This window comes from Scyliorhinus canicula, chromosome 1 (assembly GCF_902713615.1).
Source record: "Scyliorhinus canicula chromosome 1, sScyCan1.1, whole genome shotgun sequence".
Taxonomy (NCBI): Eukaryota; Metazoa; Chordata; class Chondrichthyes; order Carcharhiniformes; family Scyliorhinidae; genus Scyliorhinus; species Scyliorhinus canicula.
In genome coordinates this window covers 74,522,509-74,537,778 of record NC_052146.1, presented here as the reverse complement: position 1 = coordinate 74,537,778, position 15,270 = coordinate 74,522,509, and the positions used below count along the sequence as shown (strand labels likewise).

The following is a 15,270-nucleotide window of genomic DNA, read 5'->3' as shown; positions in this document are numbered from 1 at the left end:
GCTTTGTGTTTGAACGGCAGCTGTGTTGCTTGGGTTGAAGTTGTGGATGGAAAAGTGAGTGAGAAAAAGATGTTTTTGAAAATGATGTAAAATGTGCTTGGTGTACAAAAGCAGCATGCCTGAAGATTGTTTATGGTGCAGCAAGGGTGAATGTTCGCCACTGCCTGTTGAATCAGGTGTGATGTATTGATGGTTGTGGTCTGATTGTGCACAAATGAAATGGGTGTGCTCCAGGCCAATTCGAGTACAGAATAAGCAGCACACAGTGGAAAAGGGTCAACACAGCAGCAACTTGTCAGGATGGCCGAGTGGTCTAAGGCGCCAGACTCAAGGAGTGTGTTTCCTTGCCTTGTTTAAGCCTGGTGATTTCTGGTCCCTTTCTAGGGGCGTGGGTTCAAATCCCACTCCTGACATTGTCCTTTTTACAACCAACATGCCACCACCAGTCTCACAATCTCTGCAACACCCTGCTGAAAGTGATATCTGCTGCCTTTTTTACCACTTCAGCGCTTATTTACAAATGAAAACAACACAATGCACATCTCCACAACCATATCATTCACACACAAAACTTGAAACCTATCATGCACCCAATCACATGCTCCAATCAAACATGCAGATGACATTTTACAGCCAGCGACCTTAGCAAAGAACATTATTGCCACCTCGCTGCTGCATTCCACATTGCTTTCTACCACTCCATCTTTCAATCCCATTGCGCACCATGCTGCTTCTCAGCAATGGACCAACAGTGTCCACGAATGTGACATCTTGTGAACAGTCACAACTAAATTCCTGCCTAAATTGGCAATTCTTTGCAAGGATACCAGAGATGCTGACATTTCAAGAGATTCGCTTATCACAGGCACAGATTAGCCAGAATTGATGCTTTGAAGGTAGGGACTATCTGGTGGAAATGGTTTGATTAATGCCACTGGCCACGGGCACAGGAGCTGCATGGGTTCATTTCTTTCAATGTCCTGGATGAGGATATGCTGTTCATTGTGTGGGGAGCAGACTTTGCAGATATAACACGTTAATGTCTTGGCAATCAAAGGAAGGTGTGTGGCTGAAGATTCCTTGCGGTGCAGCAAAGGAGAATGATCGGCAGCGCCACTTCGATCAGTTTTGGCTGAATTAATGGTTGTGCTTGTTTCTGCACAAAGGGATTGGGTGTGTGAGAAAACAACAGCAGCAGTCGGAGTAAGTTGTCAGGATGGCCGAGTGGTCTAAGGCGCCAGACTTAAGCAAACATTGAAGACTTGATGCTTTCTGGTCCCTTTCTAGGGTCGTGGGTTCAAATCCCACTCCTGACATTCACCTTTTCCGACTTCAACAGTATTTGCAAATCAACAATGTCTGCAACCGTATCTTTCACACACAAAGATTGAAACGTCTCAAACGTTATGCATCCAATCACACTGCTCCGCTCAAACATGCAGATTACATTAAACAGGCAGCACATTTAAAAAGAACGTTGTTCCCACCTTGCTGCTACATTCTTTATTGCTTTCCACCAATCTATCTTTCAATTCCATTGCGCACACAGCTGCTTCTCACCAATGGACCAACCGTGTCCAAGAATACACATCTTGGGAACACACACAACTGAATTCAACTGCCTTACTTTGGCAATTCCTTGCAAGGTAACCAGAGATGCTGACATTTCAAGTCATTCCCATATCAGAGGCACAGATTAGCCAGAATTGTTGCCGTTGAAGGTTGGGACTGTCAAGGCAAAACGTTCAGACGAATGCCGCTGGCCAGGGGCACATGTTCACTTTTTACAATCGGCAAGATGAGGAAATGCTGTTCATTGTGCGGGGAGCAGGCTTCACCGATGTATCGCGTGAATGTGTTGAGAATTAAAGTAAGGTATGGGAATGAGAGTGTGAAATGTTAATTTGGAAAGATCTTTGGATTGTGGTGTGTTTTGGAAGGATTTGTGTTTGAACGGCAGCTGTGTTGCTTGGGTTGAAGTTGTGGATGGAAAAGTGAGTGAGAAAAAGATGTTTTTGAAAATGATGTAAAATGTGCTTGGTGTACAAAAGCAGCATGCCTGAAGATTGTTTATGGTGCAGCAAGGGTGAATGTTCGCCACTGCCTGTTGAATCAGGTGTGATGTATTGATGGTTGTGGTCTGATTGTGCACAAATGAAATGGGTGTGCTCCAGGCCAATTCGAGTACAGAATAAGCAGCACACAGTGGAAAAGGGTCAACACAGCAGCAACTTGTCAGGATGGCCGAGTGGTCTAAGGCGCCAGACTCAAGGAGTGTGTTTCCTTGCCTTGTTTAAGCCTGGTGATTTCTGGTCCCTTTCTAGGGGCGTGGGTTCAAATCCCACTCCTGACATTGTCCTTTTTACAACCAACATGCCACCACCAGTCTCACAATCTCTGCAACACCCTGCTGAAAGTGATATCTGCTGCCTTTTTTACCACTTCAGCGCTTATTTACAAATGAAAACAACACAATGCACATCTCCACAACCATATCATTCACACACAAAACTTGAAACCTATCATGCACCCAATCACATGCTCCAATCAAACATGCAGATGACATTTTACAGCCAGCGACCTTAGCAAAGAACATTATTGCCACCTCGCTGCTGCATTCCACATTGCTTTCTACCACTCCATCTTTCAATCCCATTGCGCACCATGCTGCTTCTCAGCAATGGACCAACAGTGTCCACGAATGTGACATCTTGTGAACAGTCACAACTAAATTCCTGCCTAAATTGGCAATTCTTTGCAAGGATACCAGAGATGCTGACATTTCAAGAGATTCGCTTATCACAGGCACAGATTAGCCAGAATTGATGCTTTGAAGGTAGGGACTATCTGGTGGAAATGGTTTGATTAATGCCACTGGCCACGGGCACAGGAGCTGCATGGGTTCATTTCTTTCAATGTCCTGGATGAGGATATGCTGTTCATTGTGTGGGGAGCAGACTTTGCAGATATAACACGTTAATGTCTTGGCAATCAAAGGAAGGTGTGTGGCTGAAGATTCCTTGCGGTGCAGCAAAGGAGAATGATCGGCAGCGCCACTTCGATCAGTTTTGGCTGAATTAATGGTTGTGCTTGTTTCTGCACAAAGGGATTGGGTGTGTGAGAAAACAACAGCAGCAGTCGGAGTAAGTTGTCAGGATGGCCGAGTGGTCTAAGGCGCCAGACTTAAGCAAACATTGAAGACTTGATGCTTTCTGGTCCCTTTCTAGGGTCGTGGGTTCAAATCCCACTCCTGACATTCACCTTTTCCGACTTTAACAGTATTTGCAAATCAACAATGTCTGCAACCGTATCTTTCACACACAAAGATTGAAACGTCTCAAACGTTATGCATCCAATCACACTGCTCCGCTCAAACATGCAGATTACATTAAACAGGCAGCACATTTAAAAAGAACGTTGTTCCCACCTTGCTGCTACATTCTTTATTGCTTTCCACCAATCTATCTTTCAATTCCATTGCGCACACAGCTGCTTCTCACCAATGGACCAACCGTGTCCAAGAATACACATCTTGGGAACACACACAACTGAATTCAACTGCCTTACTTTGGCAATTCCTTGCAAGGTAACCAGAGATGCTGACATTTCAAGTCATTCCCATATCAGAGGCACAGATTAGCCAGAATTGTTGCCGTTGAAGGTTGGGACTGTCAAGGCAAAACGTTCAGACGAATGCCGCTGGCCAGGGGCACATGTTCACTTTTTACAATCGGCAAGATGAGGAAATGCTGTTCATTGTGCGGGGAGCAGGCTTCACCGATGTATCGCGTGAATGTGTTGAGAATTAAAGTAAGGTATGGGAATGAGAGTGTGAAATGTTAATTTGGAAAGATCTTTGGATTGTGGTGTGTTTTGGAAGGATTTGTGTTTGAACGGCAGCTGTGTTGCTTGGGTTGAAGTTGTGGATGGAAAAGTGAGTGAGAAAAAGATGTTTTTGAAAATGATGTAAAATGTGCTTGGTGTACAAAAGCAGCATGCCTGAAGATTGTTTATGGTGCAGCAAGGGTGAATGTTCGCCACTGCCTGTTGAATCAGGTGTGATGTATTGATGGTTGTGGTCTGATTGTGCACAAATGAAATGGGTGTGCTCCAGGCCAATTCGAGTACAGAATAAGCAGCACACAGTGGAAAAGGGTCAACACAGCAGCAACTTGTCAGGATGGCCGAGTGGTCTAAGGCGCCAGACTCAAGGAGTGTGTTTCCTTGCCTTGTTTAAGCCTGGTGATTTCTGGTCCCTTTCTAGGGGCGTGGGTTCAAATCCCACTCCTGACATTGTCCTTTTTACAACCAACATGCCACCACCAGTCTCACAATCTCTGCAACACCCTGCTGAAAGTGATATCTGCTGCCTTTTTTACCACTTCAGCGCTTATTTACAAATGAAAACAACACAATGCACATCTCCACAACCATATCATTCACACACAAAACTTGAAACCTATCATGCACCCAATCACATGCTCCAATCAAACATGCAGATGACATTTTACAGCCAGCGACCTTAGCAAAGAACATTATTGCCACCTCGCTGCTGCATTCCACATTGCTTTCTACCACTCCATCTTTCAATCCCATTGCGCACCATGCTGCTTCTCAGCAATGGACCAACAGTGTCCACGAATGTGACATCTTGTGAACAGTCACAACTAAATTCCTGCCTAAATTGGCAATTCTTTGCAAGGATACCAGAGATGCTGACATTTCAAGAGATTCGCTTATCACAGGCACAGATTAGCCAGAATTGATGCTTTGAAGGTAGGGACTATCTGGTGGAAATGGTTTGATTAATGCCACTGGCCACGGGCACAGGAGCTGCATGGGTTCATTTCTTTCAATGTCCTGGATGAGGATATGCTGTTCATTGTGTGGGGAGCAGACTTTGCAGATATAACACGTTAATGTCTTGGCAATCAAAGGAAGGTGTGTGGCTGAAGATTCCTTGCGGTGCAGCAAAGGAGAATGATCGGCAGCGCCACTTCGATCAGTTTTGGCTGAATTAATGGTTGTGCTTGTTTCTGCACAAAGGGATTGGGTGTGTGAGAAAACAACAGCAGCAGTCGGAGTAAGTTGTCAGGATGGCCGAGTGGTCTAAGGCGCCAGACTTAAGCAAACATTGAAGACTTGATGCTTTCTGGTCCCTTTCTAGGGTCGTGGGTTCAAATCCCACTCCTGACATTCACCTTTTCCGACTTCAACAGTATTTGCAAATCAACAATGTCTGCAACCGTATCTTTCACACACAAAGATTGAAACGTCTCAAACGTTATGCATCCAATCACACTGCTCCGCTCAAACATGCAGATTACATTAACCAGGCAGCACATTTAAAAAGAACGTTGTTCCCACCTTGCTGCTACATTCTTTATTGCTTTCCACCAATCTATCTTTCAATTCCATTGCGCACACAGCTGCTTCTCACCAATGGACCAACCGTGTCCAAGAATACACATCTTGGGAACACACACAACTGAATTCAACTGCCTTACTTTGGCAATTCCTTGCAAGGTAACCAGAGATGCTGACATTTCAAGTCATTCCCATATCAGAGGCACAGATTAGCCAGAATTGTTGCCGTTGAAGGTTGGGACTGTCAAGGCAAAACGTTCAGACGAATGCCGCTGGCCAGGGGCACATGTTCACTTTTTACAATCGGCAAGATGAGGAAATGCTGTTCATTGTGCGGGGAGCAGGCTTCACCGATGTATCGCGTGAATGTGTTGAGAATTAAAGTAAGGTATGGGAATGAGAGTGTGAAATGTTAATTTGGAAAGATCTTTGGATTGTGGTGTGTTTTGGAAGGATTTGTGTTTGAACGGCAGCTGTGTTGCTTGGGTTGAAGTTGTGGATGGAAAAGTGAGTGAGAAAAAGATGTTTTTGAAAATGATGTAAAATGTGCTTGGTGTACAAAAGCAGCATGCCTGAAGATTGTTTATGGTGCAGCAAGGGTGAATGTTCGCCACTGCCTGTTGAATCAGGTGTGATGTATTGATGGTTGTGGTCTGATTGTGCACAAATGAAATGGGTGTGCTCCAGGCCAATTCGAGTACAGAATAAGCAGCACACAGTGGAAAAGGGTCAACACAGCAGCAACTTGTCAGGATGGCCGAGTGGTCTAAGGCGCCAGACTCAAGGAGTGTGTTTCCTTGCCTTGTTTAAGCCTGGTGATTTCTGGTCCCTTTCTAGGGGCGTGGGTTCAAATCCCACTCCTGACATTGTCCTTTTTACAACCAACATGCCACCACCAGTCTCACAATCTCTGCAACACCCTGCTGAAAGTGATATCTGCTGCCTTTTTTACCACTTCAGCGCTTATTTACAAATGAAAACAACACAATGCACATCTCCACAACCATATCATTCACACACAAAACTTGAAACCTATCATGCACCCAATCACATGCTCCAATCAAACATGCAGATGACATTTTACAGCCAGCGACCTTAGCAAAGAACATTATTGCCACCTCGCTGCAGCATTCCACATTGCTTTCTACCACTCCATCTTTCAATCCCATTGCGCACCATGCTGCTTCTCAGCAATGGACCAACAGTGTCCACGAATGTGACATCTTGTGAACAGTCACAACTAAATTCCTGCCTAAATTGGCAATTCTTTGCAAGGATACCAGAGATGCTGACATTTCAAGAGATTCGCTTATCACAGGCACAGATTAGCCAGAATTGATGCTTTGAAGGTAGGGACTATCTGGTGGAAATGGTTTGATTAATGCCACTGGCCACGGGCACAGGAGCTGCATGGGTTCATTTCTTTCAATGTCCTGGATGAGGATATGCTGTTCATTGTGTGGGGAGCAGACTTTGCAGATATAACACGTTAATGTCTTGGCAATCAAAGGAAGGTGTGTGGCTGAAGATTCCTTGCGGTGCAGCAAAGGAGAATGATCGGCAGCGCCACTTCGATCAGTTTTGGCTGAATTAATGGTTGTGCTTGTTTCTGCACAAAGGGATTGGGTGTGTGAGAAAACAACAGCAGCAGTTGGAGTAAGTTGTCAGGATGGCCGAGTGGTCTAAGGCGCCAGACTTAAGCAAACATTGAAGACTTGATGCTTTCTGGTCCCTTTCTAGGGTCGTGGGTTCAAATCCCACTCCTGACATTCACCTTTTCCGACTTCAACGGTATTTGCAAATCAACAATGTCTGCAACCGTATCTTTCACACACAAAGATTGAAACGTCTCAAACGTTATGCATCCAATCACACTGCTCCGCTCAAACATGCAGATTACATTAAACAGGCAGCACATTTAAAAAGAACGTTGTTCCCACCTTGCTGCTACATTCTTTATTGCTTTCCACCAATCTATCTTTCAATTCCATTGCGCACACAGCTGCTTCTCACCAATGGACCAACCGTGTCCAAGAATACACATCTTGGGAACACACACAACTGAATTCAACTGCCTTACTTTGGCAATTCCTTGCAAGGTAACCAGAGATGCTGACATTTCAAGTCATTCCCATATCAGAGGCACAGATTAGCCAGAATTGTTGCCGTTGAAGGTTGGGACTGTCAAGGCAAAACGTTCAGACGAATGCCGCTGGCCAGGGGCACATGTTCACTTTTTACAATCGGCAAGATGAGGAAATGCTGTTCATTGTGCGGGGAGCAGGCTTCACCGATGTATCGCGTGAATGTGTTGAGAATTAAAGTAAGGTATGGGAATGAGAGTGTGAAATGTTAATTTGGAAAGATCTTTGGATTGTGGTGTGTTTTGGAAGGATTTGTGTTTGAACGGCAGCTGTGTTGCTTGGGTTGAAGTTGTGGATGGAAAAGTGAGTGAGAAAAAGATGTTTTTGAAAATGATGTAAAATGTGCTTGGTGTACAAAAGCAGCATGCCTGAAGATTGTTTATGGTGCAGCAAGGGTGAATGTTCGCCACTGCCTGTTGAATCAGGTGTGATGTATTGATGGTTGTGGTCTGATTGTGCACAAATGAAATGGGTGTGCTCCAGGCCAATTCGAGTACAGAATAAGCAGCACACAGTGGAAAAGGGTCAACACAGCAGCAACTTGTCAGGATGGCCTGAGTGGTCTAAGGCGCCAGACTCAAGGAGTGTGTTTCCTTGCCTTGTTTAAGCCTGGTGATTTCTGGTCCCTTTCTAGGGGCGTGGGTTCAAATCCCACTCCTGACATTGTCCTTTCTACAATCAACATGCCACCATCAGTCTCACAATCTCTGCAACACCCTGCTGAAAGTGATATCTGCTGCCTGTTTTACCACTTCAGCGCTTATTTACAAATGAAAACAACACAATGCACATCTCCACAACCATATCATTCACACACAAAACTTGAAATCTATCATGCACCCAATCACATGCTCCAATCAAACATGCAGATGACATTTTACAGCCAGCGACCTTAGCAAAGAACATTATTGCCACCTCGCTGCTGCATTCCACATTGCTTTCTACCACTCCATCTTTCAATCCCATTGCGCACCATGCTGCTTCTCAGCAATGGACCAACAGTGTCCACGAATGTGACATCTTGTGAACAGTCACAACTAAATTCCTGCCTAAATTGGCAATTCTTTGCAAGGATACCAGAGATGCTGACATTTCAAGAGATTCGCTTATCACAGGCACAGATTAGCCAGAATTGATGCTTTGAAGGTAGGGACTATCTGGTGGAAATGGTTTGATTAATGCCACTGGCCACGGGCACAGGAGCTGCATGGGTTCATTTCTTTCAATGTCCTGGATGAGGATATGCTGTTCATTGTGTGGGGAGCAGACTTTGCAGATATAACACGTTAATGTCTTGGCAATCAAAGGAAGGTGTGTGGCTGAAGATTCCTTGCGGTGCAGCAAAGGAGAATGATCGGCAGCGCCACTTCGATCAGTTTTGGCTGAATTAATGGTTGTGCTTGTTTCTGCACAAAGGGATTGGGTGTGTGAGAAAACAACAGCAGTAGTCGGAGTAAGTTGTCAGGATGGCCGAGTGGACTAAGGCGCCAGACTTAAGCCAACATTGAAGACTTGATGCTTTCTGGTCCCTTTCTAGGGTCGTGGGTTCAAATCCCACTCCTGGCATTCACCTTTTCCGACTTCAACAGTATTTGCAAATCAACAATGTCTGCAACCGTATCTTTCACACACAAAGATTGAAACGTCTCAAACGTTATGCATCCAATCACACTGCTCCGCTCAAACATGCAGATTACATTAAACAGGCAGCACATTTAAAAAGAACGTTGTTCCCACCTTGCTGCTACATTCTTTATTGCTTTCCACCAATCTATCTTTCAATTCCATTGCGCACACAGCTGCTTCTCACCAATGGACCAACCGTGTCCAAGAATACACATCTTGGGAACACACACAACTGAATTCAACGGCCTTACTTTGGCAATTCCTTGCAAGGTAACCAGAGATGCTGACATTTCAAGTCATTCCCATATCAGAGGCACAGATTAGCCAGAATTGTTGCCATTGAAGGTTGGGACTGTCAAGGCAAAACGTTCAGACGAATGCCGCTGGCCAGGGGCACATGTTCACTTTTTACAATCGGCAAGATGAGGAAATGCTGTTCATTGTGTGGGGAGCAGGCTTCACCGATGTATCGCGTGAATGTGTTGAGAATTAAAGTAAGGTATGGGAATGAGAGTGTGAAATGTTAATTTGGAAAGATCTTTGGATTGTGGTGTGTTTTGGAAGGATTTGTGTTTGAACGGCAGCTGTGTTGCTTGGGTTGAAGTTGTGGATGGAAAAGTGAGTGAGAAAAAGATGTTTTTGAAAATGATGTAAAATGTGCTTGGTGTACAAAAGCAGCATGCCTGAAGATTGTTTATGGTGCAGCAAGGGTGAATGTTCGCCACTGCCTGTTGAATCAGGTGTGATGTATTGATGGTTGTGGTCTGATTGTGCACAAATGAAATGGGTGTGCTCCAGGCCAATTCGAGTACAGAATAAGCAGCACACAGTGGAAAAGGGTCAACACAGCAGCAACTTGTCAGGATGGCCGAGTGGTCTAAGGCGCCAGACTTAAGGCGTGTGTTTCCTTGCCTTGTTTAAGCCTGGTGATTTCTGGTCCCTTTCTAGGGGCGTGGGTTCAAATCCCACTCCTGACATTGTCCTTTTTACAACCAACATGCCACCACCAGTCTCACAATCTCTGCAACACCCTGCTGAAAGTGATATCTGCTGCCTTTTTTACCACTTCAGCGCTTATTTACAAATGAAAACAAAACAATGCACATCTCCACAACCATATCATTCACACACAAAACTTGAAACCTATCATGCACCCAATCACATGCTCCAATCAAACATGCAGATGACATTTTACAGCCAGCGACCTTAGCAAAGAACATTATTGCCACCTCGCTGCTGCATTCCACATTGCTTTCTACCACTCCATCTTTCAATCCCATTGCGCACCATGCTGCTTCTCAGCAATGGACCAACAGTGTCCACGAATGTGACATCTTGTGAACAGTCACAACTAAATTCCTGCCTAAATTGGCAATTCTTTGCAAGGATACCAGAGATGCTGACATTTCAAGAGATTCGCTTATCACAGGCACAGATTAGCCAGAATTGATGCTTTGAAGGTAGGGACTATCTGGTGGAAATGGTTTGATTAATGCCACTGGCCACGGGCACAGGAGCGGCATGGGTTCATTTCTTTCAATGTCGTGGATGAGGATATGCTGTTCATTGTGTGGGGAGCAGACTTTGCAGATATAACACGTTAATGTCTTGGCAATCAAAGGAAGGTGTGTGGCTGAAGATTCCTTGCGGTGCAGCAAAGGAGAATGATCGGCAGCGCCACTTCGATCAGTTTTGGCTGAATTCATGGTTGTGCTTGTTTCTGCACAAAGGGATTGGGTGTGTGAGAAAACAACAGCAGCAGTAGGAGTAAGTTGTCAGGATGGCCGAGTGGTCTAAGGTGCCAGACTTAAGCAAACATTGAAGACTTGATGCTTTCTGGTCCCTTTCTAGGGTCGTGGGTTCAAATCCCACTCTACATCCCTTTTCCGACTTCAACAGTATTTGCAAATCAACAATGTCTGCAACCGTATCTTTCACACACAAAGATTGAAACGTCTCAAACGTTATGCATCCAATCACACTGCTCCGCTCAAACATGCAGATTACATTAAACAGGCAGCACATTTAAAAAGAACGTTGTTCCCACCTTGCTGCTACATTCTTTATTGCTTTCCACCAATCTATCTTTCAATTCCATTGCGCACACAGCTGCTTCTCACCAATGGACCAACCGTGTCCAAGAATACACATCTTGGGAACACACACAACTGAATTCAACTGCCTTACTTTGGCAATTCCTTGCAAGGTAACCAGAGATGCTGACATTTCAAGTCATTCCCATATCAGATTAGCCAGAATTGTTGCCGTTGAAGGTTGGGACTGTCAAGGCAAAACGTTCAGACGAATGTCGCTGGCCAGGGGCACATGTTCACTTTTTACAATCGGCAAGATGAGGAAATGCTGTTCATTGTGCGGGGAGCAGGCTTCACCGATGTATCGCGTGAATTTGTTGAGAATTAAAGTAAGGTATGGGAATGAGAGTGTGAAATGTTAATTTGGAAAGATCTTTGGATTGTGGTGTGTTTTGGAAGGATTTGTGTTTGAACGGCAGCTGTGTTTCTTGGGTTGAAGTTGTGGATGGAAAAGTGAGTGAGAAAAAGATGTTTTTGAAAATGATGTAAAATGTGCTTGGTGTACAAAAGCAGCATGCCTGAAGATTGTTTATGGTGCAGCAAGGGTGAATGTTCGCCACTGCCTGTTGAATCAGGTGTGATGTATTGATGGTTGTGGTCTGATTGTGCACAAATGAAATGGGTGTGCTGCAGGCCAATTCGAGTACAGAATAAGCAGCACACAGTGGAAAAGGGTCAACACAGCAGCAACTTGTCAGGATGGCCGAGTGGTCTAAGGCGCCAGACTCAAGGAGTGTGTTTCCTTGCCTTGTTTAAGCCTGGTGATTTCTGGTCCCTTTCTAGGGGCGTGGATTCAAATCCCACTCCTGACATTGTCCTTTTTACAACCAACATGCCACCACCAGTCTCACAATCTCTGCAACACCCTGCTGAAAGTGATATCTGCTGCCTTTTTTACCACTTCAGCGCTTATTTACAAATGAAAACAACACAATGCACATCTCCACAACCATATCATTCACACACAAAACTTGAAACCTATCATGCACCCAATCACATGCTCCAATCAAACATGCAGATGACATTTTACAGCCAGCGACCTTAGCAAAGAACATTATTGCCACCTCGCTGCTGCATTCCACATTGCTTTCTACCACTCCATCTTTCAATCCCATTGCGCACCATGCTGCTTCTCAGCAATGGACCAACAGTGTCCACGAATGTGACATCTTGTGAACAGTCACAACTAAATTCCTGCCTAAATTGGCAATTCTTTGCAAGGATACCAGAGATGCTGACATTTCAAGAGATTCGCTTATCACAGGCACAGATTAGCCAGAATTGATGCTTTGAAGGTAGGGACTATCTGGTGGAAATGGTTTGATTAATGCCACTGGCCACGGGCACAGGAGCTGCATGGGTTCATTTCTTTCAATGTCCTGGATGAGGATATGCTGTTCATTGTGTGGGGAGCAGACTTTGCAGATATAACACGTTAATGTCTTGGCAATCAAAGGAAGGTGTGTGGCTGAAGATTCCTTGCGGTGCAGCAAAGGAGAATGATCGGCAGCGCCACTTCGATCCGTTTTGGCTGAATTAATGGTTGTGCTTATTTCTGCACAAAGGAATTATGTGTGTGAGAAAACAACAGCAGTGGTAGAATTGAGTTGCCAGGATGGCCGAGTGGTCTAAGGCGCCAGATTTAAGCAAACATTGAAGACTTGATGCTTTCTGGTCCATTTCTAGAGTCGTGGGTTGAAATCCCACTCCTGACATTCACCTTTTCCGACTTCAACAGTATTTACAAATCAACAATGTGCACCTCCGCAACCGTATCATTCACACACAAAGATTGAAACCTAACATGTGTGATGAATGTAATTTACACTGTATTGTATGGTATTGTGTCCTTGTGGGCTCTGTCTGTGAGCTGTTGTGTGGGAGAGATGAGGAGCTTATGCAGGGCTCCGCCCATGGTCACTCCCACACCGGAAGTATAATGTGCTGCAGCCGTATGAGCCTGCCCTTATTTCTTCTGGTCACAGGCAGGCTCAGTTGTTAGACTATTGAAACCACAGTTTACTTCCAATCATGTTCCGTGTGATGTGATGGTCACATCAATTTAATAGTCTTAGAAAACTACTATGCAATCAGCCCTCAAACCTGATCGACCATAACTCGACCCGCAGGCTGCAGAGGCGAAGGAAATCTTCCTACACTGGCTTAGGTGTTTCAAGGCCTATCTGGCTGAATCAATCACCTCTGAGACTACAGAGGTGCAGAAACTCAGGCTACTGCACGCACGGGTGAGCCATCGCATCTCTACGCAACTCAATTGTACCGACTCCTATACTGAGGCCCTTGCTATGCTCGACCAATTGTACGTGCGGCCGGTAAACGAGGTCTACGCGCGGCACATTTTCACTACCCGCCGCGAGCGCCCCGCAGAGTTGCTAGAGGACTTCCTGTGCAACTTAAAAGTCCTTGCTCGAGACTGTAACTTTCAGGCTGTAACGGCCTCCCAGCATATGGAACTCGCTGTCCGTTATGTTTTCTTTGCGGGGCTCCGGTCTAACTATGTGCGTCAGCGACTACTCGAGAAAGGGGCCCAGAACTTGGAGGACACGGTAGAGCTAGCAACTACTATGGAGGTCGCGTTCCGAAATCTAAATTAATTCCCTGCGGACCAAGCGACCCCATCGTGGACCCCCGACTGCCCCAGGCCTGCGCTGCGCGGCCACCCACTCACTATGGAGCGCCAGCGTGCCATTTTTGTGGCCAGCCCCAACACCCACGGCAGCACTGCCCAGCCCGCAATGTGACCTGCAGCAGCTGCGGTCGCAAAGGACATTATGCCAGAGTATGCCTGGCGAAATCAAAACCCTCTTACTTCCCTGCTGTCCAGATCAATCGCTCCCCCAATTCACAGGCCTGCAGGCCCCGCAACGTTGCAGCGTGTCTGCCGACTCCGCCTCCCCCCGACATGTGTGACTCATGGGGGCCGCCATCTTGGCAATCCTCCACCATGCGGCCGGCCATGTGCGAGTCATGGGGTCCGCCATCTTGGACGCCATCTTCCTCGCCGCCCGCCACTTGCGATCCACGGGGGCGGCCATCTCGGATGCCATCTTCTTCATCACCCGCCACGTGCGATCAACGGCAGCCGCCATCTTGGCCATCACCCAACGTTCACCTCGACGACTACGACCTACGCGGACAGTCATCAAATGAAATGAAATGAAAATGAATGAAAAAATGAAAAAATGAAATGAAAATCGCTTATTGTCACGAGTAGGCTTCAATGAAGTTACTGTGAAAAGCCCCTAGTCGCCACATTCCGGCGCCTGTCCGGGGAGGCTGGTACGGGAATCGAACCGTGCTGCTGGCCTGCTTGGTCTGCTTTAAAAGCCAGCGATTTAGGCAAGTGAGCTAAACCAGCCCCTCCACGGGGCCACTCCAGCACTGCTGATCGTGCCGCCGACTACCCGCAACTCAACGCAGTCACGTTGGACCAGTTGCGTCCGAAGCACCTCCAGAGCTCGATGATGTCCGTTCAAATCAACGGGGACAGGACACCGTGCCCCTTCGACTCCGGGAGCACCGAGAGATTCGTACATCCTGACCTGGTAAGACGCTGTTCGCTCCCTATCTTCCCTGCACGGCAAACTATCTCCCTCGCTTCGGGCTCGCACTCGGTCCAAATACAAGGGCGCACCGTCACGACTCTAACGATTCAGGGCGCCAGCTACTCTAATTTCCAGCTGTACGCACTCCCCGACCTCTGCGCCCCACTCTTACTCGGGCAAGATTTCCAATGTAATCATCGGCGGACCCCTACCGCCACTTACTATATGCAGCTTAGCGACTCTAAAAATCGACAACCCTCCACTCTTCGCTAACCTAACGGCTAACTGTAAACCAGTAGCCACTCGCAGCAGGCGGTACAGCCTGCAGGATAGAGTATTCATTAGAGCCGAAGTCCAGCGGCTCCTATGTGAGGGAGTCATAGAGGCCAGTAACAGCCCCTGGAGAGCTCAGGTGGTGGTCGTCAAGACCGGGGAAAAGTTCCAAATGGTGGTTGATTACAGCCAAACCATTAA

General features: G+C 46.2%; 13 non-coding genes across 13 annotated transcripts; all 13 read left to right on the top strand.

Annotated features, from left to right (window-relative positions):
• The first annotated feature begins 294 nt into the window (after nucleotides 1–294).
• trnal-caa lies at nucleotides 295–413 on the top strand. The gene is made up of 2 exons: nucleotides 295–332; nucleotides 368–413. It is a non-coding gene; the product is annotated as a tRNA-Leu (tRNA).
• A 797-nt stretch (nucleotides 414–1,210) lies between these two features.
• trnal-uaa lies at nucleotides 1,211–1,316 on the top strand. Its single transcript has 2 exons — nucleotides 1,211–1,248; nucleotides 1,271–1,316. It is a non-coding gene; the product is annotated as a tRNA-Leu (tRNA).
• A 918-nt stretch (nucleotides 1,317–2,234) lies between these two features.
• trnal-caa lies at nucleotides 2,235–2,353 on the top strand. Its single transcript has 2 exons — nucleotides 2,235–2,272; nucleotides 2,308–2,353. It is a non-coding gene; the product is annotated as a tRNA-Leu (tRNA).
• Nucleotides 2,354–3,150: 797 nt separating this feature from the next.
• trnal-uaa lies at nucleotides 3,151–3,256 on the top strand. The gene is made up of 2 exons: nucleotides 3,151–3,188; nucleotides 3,211–3,256. It is a non-coding gene; the product is annotated as a tRNA-Leu (tRNA).
• Nucleotides 3,257–4,174: 918 nt separating this feature from the next.
• Nucleotides 4,175–4,293, top strand: trnal-caa. The gene is made up of 2 exons: nucleotides 4,175–4,212; nucleotides 4,248–4,293. It is a non-coding gene; the product is annotated as a tRNA-Leu (tRNA).
• A 797-nt stretch (nucleotides 4,294–5,090) lies between these two features.
• trnal-uaa lies at nucleotides 5,091–5,196 on the top strand. Its single transcript has 2 exons — nucleotides 5,091–5,128; nucleotides 5,151–5,196. It is a non-coding gene; the product is annotated as a tRNA-Leu (tRNA).
• Nucleotides 5,197–6,114: 918 nt separating this feature from the next.
• trnal-caa lies at nucleotides 6,115–6,233 on the top strand. The gene is made up of 2 exons: nucleotides 6,115–6,152; nucleotides 6,188–6,233. It is a non-coding gene; the product is annotated as a tRNA-Leu (tRNA).
• A 797-nt stretch (nucleotides 6,234–7,030) lies between these two features.
• trnal-uaa lies at nucleotides 7,031–7,136 on the top strand. Its single transcript has 2 exons — nucleotides 7,031–7,068; nucleotides 7,091–7,136. It is a non-coding gene; the product is annotated as a tRNA-Leu (tRNA).
• A 918-nt stretch (nucleotides 7,137–8,054) lies between these two features.
• trnal-caa lies at nucleotides 8,055–8,174 on the top strand. Its single transcript has 2 exons — nucleotides 8,055–8,093; nucleotides 8,129–8,174. It is a non-coding gene; the product is annotated as a tRNA-Leu (tRNA).
• A 797-nt stretch (nucleotides 8,175–8,971) lies between these two features.
• Nucleotides 8,972–9,077, top strand: trnal-uaa. Its single transcript has 2 exons — nucleotides 8,972–9,009; nucleotides 9,032–9,077. It is a non-coding gene; the product is annotated as a tRNA-Leu (tRNA).
• A 918-nt stretch (nucleotides 9,078–9,995) lies between these two features.
• Nucleotides 9,996–10,114, top strand: trnal-uaa. Its single transcript has 2 exons — nucleotides 9,996–10,033; nucleotides 10,069–10,114. It is a non-coding gene; the product is annotated as a tRNA-Leu (tRNA).
• A 1,809-nt stretch (nucleotides 10,115–11,923) lies between these two features.
• trnal-caa lies at nucleotides 11,924–12,042 on the top strand. Its single transcript has 2 exons — nucleotides 11,924–11,961; nucleotides 11,997–12,042. It is a non-coding gene; the product is annotated as a tRNA-Leu (tRNA).
• A 797-nt stretch (nucleotides 12,043–12,839) lies between these two features.
• trnal-uaa lies at nucleotides 12,840–12,945 on the top strand. The gene is made up of 2 exons: nucleotides 12,840–12,877; nucleotides 12,911–12,945. It is a non-coding gene; the product is annotated as a tRNA-Leu (tRNA).
• The last annotated feature ends 2,325 nt before the right edge of the window (nucleotides 12,946–15,270 follow it).